We start from the raw sequence: 7,238 nt of genomic DNA on the forward strand, positions 1-7,238 counted from the left end.
ACTCTCTTATTCAAACAATTTATTGAAAACTCATGAGTCCAAGCAAGGTTCTAAATGAAAAAGGGTGCTTTTAGTATCAAAATCACATAGCAAATAACGGTGTTTCAACCTGTTATCATAAACCCTTTGTACATCTTTTGTACACTCTTTCTATATCTATCTACATCTTGGTACACCCTTTGTACATTATTTGTACATCCTTTGTACACCCTTTATACATCATTTCTATTCCTTTTGTACACTCATTGCACACCGTTTGTACACCCATGGTACACCCTTTCTACATATATCTACATATTTTTACACCCTTAGTACATCATTTCTACACACTTTGTATACCCTTTATACACCCTTCGTACACACTTTATACACCCTTTGTACACCTTTTCTACATTATTCTACATCTTTGTATACCTTTTCTACACTCTTTATATACCCTTTGACACCCTTTCTATACCCCTTGTATACCCTTTATACACCCTTCTTCAACCTTTCTACATATTTTCTCAAAAGATGTAGAATTTGTGTACACCTTTTGTACACCCTATATACACTCATTGTATACCCTTTGTACACCATTTGTACTACTTTTGTACACTATTGGTACACGTATTGTACACCCTTTTGTACACAATTTGTACACCTTTTATATACCCTTTATACACCATCTGTACACCTTTTGTACACACTTTGTACATTCTTTCTACACCCTATGTACACCCTTTGTACACCCTATATATACCTTTTGCACATCATTTGTACACCCTTTGTACACCCTTTATCTACCCTGTGTACACCATTTCTACACCCTTTGTACACTATTTGTACACCCCTTGTACAGTCTTTATACATCAATTTTACACCTTTTGTACACCATTTGTACATTCTTTGTACACACTTTGTGGACCTTTTCTACATCTTTCTACAAATTTATACATCTTTTGTACACCTTTTCTACATGATTCCACATCTTTGTACACCATTTCTAAACTATTTCTACACCTTTCTACATCATTTTACATCTTAATATACCTCTTGTAACTCCTTCTACAACCGTTCTACATATTATGTAGAAAAATGTAGAATGTGTATACACATTGAATATGGTGGAGTCACTTCATGGATAATTCCTTCTTTAACACAAAATTCATTAAAGAGCACATACTTGTTGAGATTGTTGACAACACAAACTCTATATCAATCTAGTTTTTTATGATGACAACACTATGCTTAATAACAGTACACATGTTGTTGAATTACATGTTCTTAATCTGAACTGAGTGTTATATCTGCTGAACATGTTTTGATGTACTGTGATGTATGTTCCTATGTTAATTGTGTGATATATTTGTGGAACATGTTTGTATGATTATGTGCAATGCAAACTGCTATGTAAAAAATATTTTACTGCACATTTTGGAAAGAGAAAAATCACAAGCACTTTTACAAACTTATAATTGTGTGACAAAATTCTAGTCTGGTCGAATACACCTGTATGGATTCGACTATTCTAAAACCTTTGTACAGATTTTGAGAACCAGTGCTCTGTGATGTTTTGGATTGAAAAGAATTTTGAAATGTTTTTACATGTGTCAGTCGACTTTTCCCAGTGTACATTCGACTGTATTATTGATCTGTTTTGGAATTTTGTTATGCTTACATGCTACAACGGCTATATTTTTTAAAAGTTAGTTAAGCATTTATGACTTGGTCAACTGTATTAAATGCGTGTTGTTTTTGGTTGACTGAGAGCCTCTATGTTGACTGTTTGTTATAACTGTATTAATATAGGTGATTGGATTAGTAGGCTATTTGACTGAGAAACAATCTGACTGACAGAAAACTTTAAATTGGCTGAACACGACTTGTTCAGAGACTTTTGTAGATCTAACATTTTCATTTCTTGTTTTAGATTGAATTCTCTATGTTAACAGCTCCAAGAATTCTCCAAGAAGACGGTGGTGATCTATCTTGAGAGAGATTCAAAGGGAGAAGGCTTATGTGCTGACTGGATGATCAAAGCTGCACAAAGAAGGTGCTTCTTGATTGATCTTTGAAGGCTTGGCATCCTGTGAAGAGTGCTGGAATTTACACATTGAGGATTGTTCGATGAGGGTTCAGATTGCAGAATAGGGGATTCTTGTTGCAAGTCTGTTTTGGTTATTGCAACTATATTTTGGTTTTGGGTTAGATAGGAGATTTATATTTTTGACGTGAGGTCTTCTATAAATTCCTTGTTGTAAAAATCGCAACCTATATAATGCATTTGCTTCCTGGGTTGGAAGGACACTGAATGTAGGCATTGTTGGTCGAACCAATATAAAAACCAGTGTTTGATTTTCTCTATCCCTGCACTCTTTATTTCAGTCGACTATATCTGTTAAGCAGTCAACTACGTTTTTTTGCTGCATAGAAATTTTCATTACTTGCATTTCAAGAAAGATCAAAAAGCTTTTTACTTTTGTTTAAAGATTGCGAAAAGATTTTGTTTTTGAAACAACACCAATTCACCTCCCCCCCTCTTGGTGTAAAACGAAACCTACTTGTTTCTCAACAATACTCACCACCTCTACCTGTTTAAAGATTGCGAATAGATGTTTATAGGTTAAAAACACATCAAATGCTTCATCTTTATGTTTGACTAAGTAAACTTTTGTATATATAGAATAAACACCTATAAAGGTCACAAAATAATTTTTACCTCCTCTAGACATAGTTTGTTTTAAATCAGTTAGATCAATATGAATTAACCCTAATAATTCAGTTTGACATTCTACAGAAAAACATGTTTTCTTTGTCATTTTAGATTCTACACATATATCACACTTACTACTTTGTTTATCATGCATATTAATCAATCCTAGTCATTGTAATTTCAAAACATACGAGGAATTCACATGTCTTAATCTAGCATGCCATATATCATATGGGTCAACAATATAAGCAGAAAAACTTGATTCATTAATATTTTCAGAAACATTTAGAATGAAGAGTCTTTGATCACAATACCTCTTCCCCATGAAAACATTATTTTTTGTCATAATGATCCTGTTAGACTCAAATGACACTTTAACCCCCACCTTTCCTAATAGTGCTACAGAGATTAAATTAACTCTAATTGATGACACGTGTAGAACGTCACTCAAGGCCAGAGTCTTTCTAGATGTGAGTTTGAGAAGAACTTTTCCTTTTCCCAGAACAGGAGTGGTGCTGGAATCACCAAGGTAGACGTGTTCTTATCCATCCCCTACACTAGTGTAAGAGGTAAAGGCACTTCTGTTTGCACAAATATGCCTGGTAGCACAAGAGTCTACCACCCACTTGCTCACATTGGTCATCAGATTTACTTGAGAAACGACCACAACAATAATGTCATCTCTTTTGGCTAAATTTGCCCTAGGAGGATTGTCGTTTCTTGCTCTACGTCGGACGGGTTTAGATTTATTGGGACGAGATTTAAGAAAATTATTTTTTCTTTTTATGATCAGGTTTATGTACGTACCTTTTTAGAGCAGCAACAACTCAACACACGTCTAAAACGGTAGACACGCGTTCTTGCCAGCACTAGAAGTTATGTCCAGAGAAAACCTCGACTTTTGACATGTCCAAAAGTGATTTCGTGAAGGTCATTGGAGTTCCAAAACCAAAAGTTTGACTCTCCGAAGGCATATTGTTGATGTCAGCCATAAGTCCTTAAGATTGTTGTAAAAAACTGACAGAATCACGAACAAAATTTCCTAAGGCATGTAGATTCACTGTCCTTAAGGACTTATCCGCGGTGTGTTGCGCAAGTCCCTTAGGATACAACAGGAACTTTCTCAGAATTTATTAGGATCTAAAAAATAGCAAGGAACTTTAAACAGAGTATAAGAATAACCCAGAATAATTTTAGAAAAACAAAAGAGAATGAAACAAAGAAGAAAGGAGAATGAGAAAGACTGAACTTCGTGTGTTTTGGAATGGAGGAAATGCTCCCTATTTATAGAGCTAAGAAAGAATAAAATCAATAAAAGAGAATAAAAAAATTGTACACCTTTTCTACACTCTTTCTACATCCTTTCTAAACCCTTTTTATACCTTTTGTACACCCTTCTGCAGCCTTTCTACATATTTTTTAGAAAGATGTAGAATGGGTGTACACCCTTAGTACATCCTTCATACACCCTCGCTACACCCTTTGTACATACTTTCTACATCCTCTGAATACATTTTCTACATTTTTCAACATATTTGTACACTCTTTGTACACACTTTGTAACCCTCTCTACACCCTTTCTACACTCTTTGTATATATGCTTTGTACACCCTTTTTCAGTCTTTCTACATATTTTGTAAAAAGATGAGAATAGGTGTACACCCTTTGTACGCCTTTTCTACACCCTTTCTACATGCTTTCTACACTCTTTGTATACCCTTTGTACACCTTTCTACATATTTTTAGAAAGATGTAGAGTGGGTGTACACCCTTTATACACCTTTACTACACTCTTTCTACATTTTTATCATCTTTTTACACCCTTTCTAAACCCTTTCGACACTCTTTGTGTTCCCTTTGTACACCCTTTATACACACTTTGTACATCTTTCTACATATTTTGTAGAAAGATGTAGAATGCACGTACACCCTTTGTACACACTTTTTACAAACTTTCTACACCCTTTGTACACATTTTCTACATTTGTCCACATCTTCGTACACCCTTTGTACAACCTTTGTACACCCCTTTTAAGACCTTCTACATCCTTTGTACACACTTTGTACACTCTCTACACCCTTTCTACACTCTTTCAACACCCTTTGTATATACGGTTTGTACAACCCTCTACAGCCTTTCTACATATTTTGTAGAAAAATGTAGAATGGGTGTACACCCTTTGTACAACCTTTATACACCCTTTGTACACCCTTTGTGCACTCATTCTACATCTTTCTTAATCTTTTCACATCTTTTCTAAACTCTCTCTACACCCTTTTATATACCCTTTTGTATACCCTTCTACAATCTTTCTACATATTTGTAGAAAGATGTATAAGGGGTGTACACCCTTTTTAGACCCTTTATACACATTTTCTACACTTTATACACTTTTTCTACATTTTTCAACATCTTTATACACCCTTTGTATATCCTTTGTACATCCCTTGTAAGATCCTCTACACCCTTTATACACACTTTGTACATCCTCTCTACGCCCTTTCTACACTATATATGCACCCTTTGTATATACCCTTTGTACACCTTTCTACAGCCCTTCTACATATTTTGTTGAAAGATGTAGAATGGGTGCACACCCCTTATACACCCTTTGTACACCCATTCTACATTTTTTTACATCTTTGTACACCCTTTTTAAACCCTCCTTAAACCCTTTGTATATCCTTTATGCACCCTTTGTACACCGTTCTACAACCTTTCTACATATTTTGTAGAAAAATGTAGATTGGTTGTTCACCCTTTGTGCATCCTTTATACACTCATTGTACAACTATTCTACATTTTTCAACATCTTTGTAAACCCTTCGTACAACCTTTGTACATCCCTTGTACACCCATCTACCGTTTTCGTACACATCCTGTACACCTTTTCTACACCCTTTCTACATGATTTCTACACCCTTTGCATACCCTTAGTGCATCCTTCTGCAGTCTTTCCTACATATTTTTTAGAAAGATGTAGAATGGGTATACACCCTTTATACACCCTTTCGTATGTCATTTCTACATCTTTCTTCATCTTTTTACACCTTTTTAACACCCTTTCTACATCTTTTCTATTCTCTTTGTATACCTTTCTACAACCTTTCTACATATTTTATAGAAAGATGTAAAATGGGTGTACACCCTTTGTACACACTTTCTACACTTTTTGTACATTTTTTCTACTTTTTTCAGCATATTTGTACACTTTTTTTACATTCTTTGTACACCCCTTGTAAAACCTTTTACACCTTTTGTATACACTTTGTACATTATCTCTACACTATTTCTACACGCTTTGTATATACCCTTTGTACACCATTTTGTCGTCTTTCTACATATTTTGTAGAAAGATGTAGAATGTGTGTACACCCTTTGTACACCCTTTATACACCCTTTGTGCACCCTTTATACACCCTTTGTGCACCCTTTATACACCCTTTGTGCACCCTTTATACACCCTTTGTGCACCCTTTGTACACACTTTCTACACTCTTTGTAGACCTTTTCTACATTTTTCAACATCTTTGTACATCCTTTGTACACCCCTTGTAAAACCTTCTACACCTTATGTACATCTTCTTTACACCTTTTCTGCACTATTTCTACACCCTTTGAATATATCTTTTGTACATCACTTTGCCTCCTTTCTACATATTTTGTAGAAAGATGTAGAATGTGTGTACACCCTTTATACACTTTTTGTACACTCATTCTACATCTTTGTACACCCTTTCTAAACCCTTCGTAAAACATTTGTATATCCTTTGTGCATGATCATTCTACAACCTTTGTACATATTTTGCAAAAAAATGTAGAATGGTTGTACACCCTTTGTACACCCTTTATACACCCTTTGTACACCCATTGTACATACTTTCTACACCTTTTGTACACATTTTTTCCATTTTTTAACATCTTTGTAAATCCTTTGTACAACCTTTGTACATTCCTTGTTCTTGCCATCAACATCATTGCCTCTGAATCAGGATGTGTTGTCTTGTGCTAGATTAGCTTAATTCTTTGGTTTATTCTTTGCGCCTTAACCCTTCTTGCACTCTTTATTAAAATACCCAAGTTTTTGACAATTAAAGCATTTAACCTTCTTTTTGTCAAACTTCTAGCTTTTTTCTTGATCACTAATATGCTCTGACTTGTGACTCTTTTAGTTTTCAGAGTCATTGAAGTCTTTCTCTTGCTATTCTTGAGCCTTTTTATGCTTCTTTTTGCCAAATATTTAGACCCTTTTCCCTTTCCATGAAACTGGGATCTAACTTGTAAGACCTGATATTTGTACTGTCTACGCCCATTCAGTATGTGTTCTTGAGCCTTTAGTGAATGTTGCAGCTCTTCCACCTCCATTTTCTCTAAGTAATGCGTTTCTTCAATGGCAACCACAATATGATCGAACCTTGGTGGCAGAGTCCTCAGGATCTTGTCAACAACATACTGATCCATGATGGTATCTCTACATGCACGCATTGCACTCACATGTTCTTGCACCTTATCGAAATAATCTGCCACAATATCATTCTCTTC

The sequence above is a fragment of the Vigna radiata genome, chromosome 5 (assembly GCF_000741045.1).
Source record: "Vigna radiata var. radiata cultivar VC1973A chromosome 5, Vradiata_ver6, whole genome shotgun sequence".
Classification (NCBI taxonomy): domain Eukaryota; kingdom Viridiplantae; phylum Streptophyta; class Magnoliopsida; order Fabales; family Fabaceae; genus Vigna; species Vigna radiata.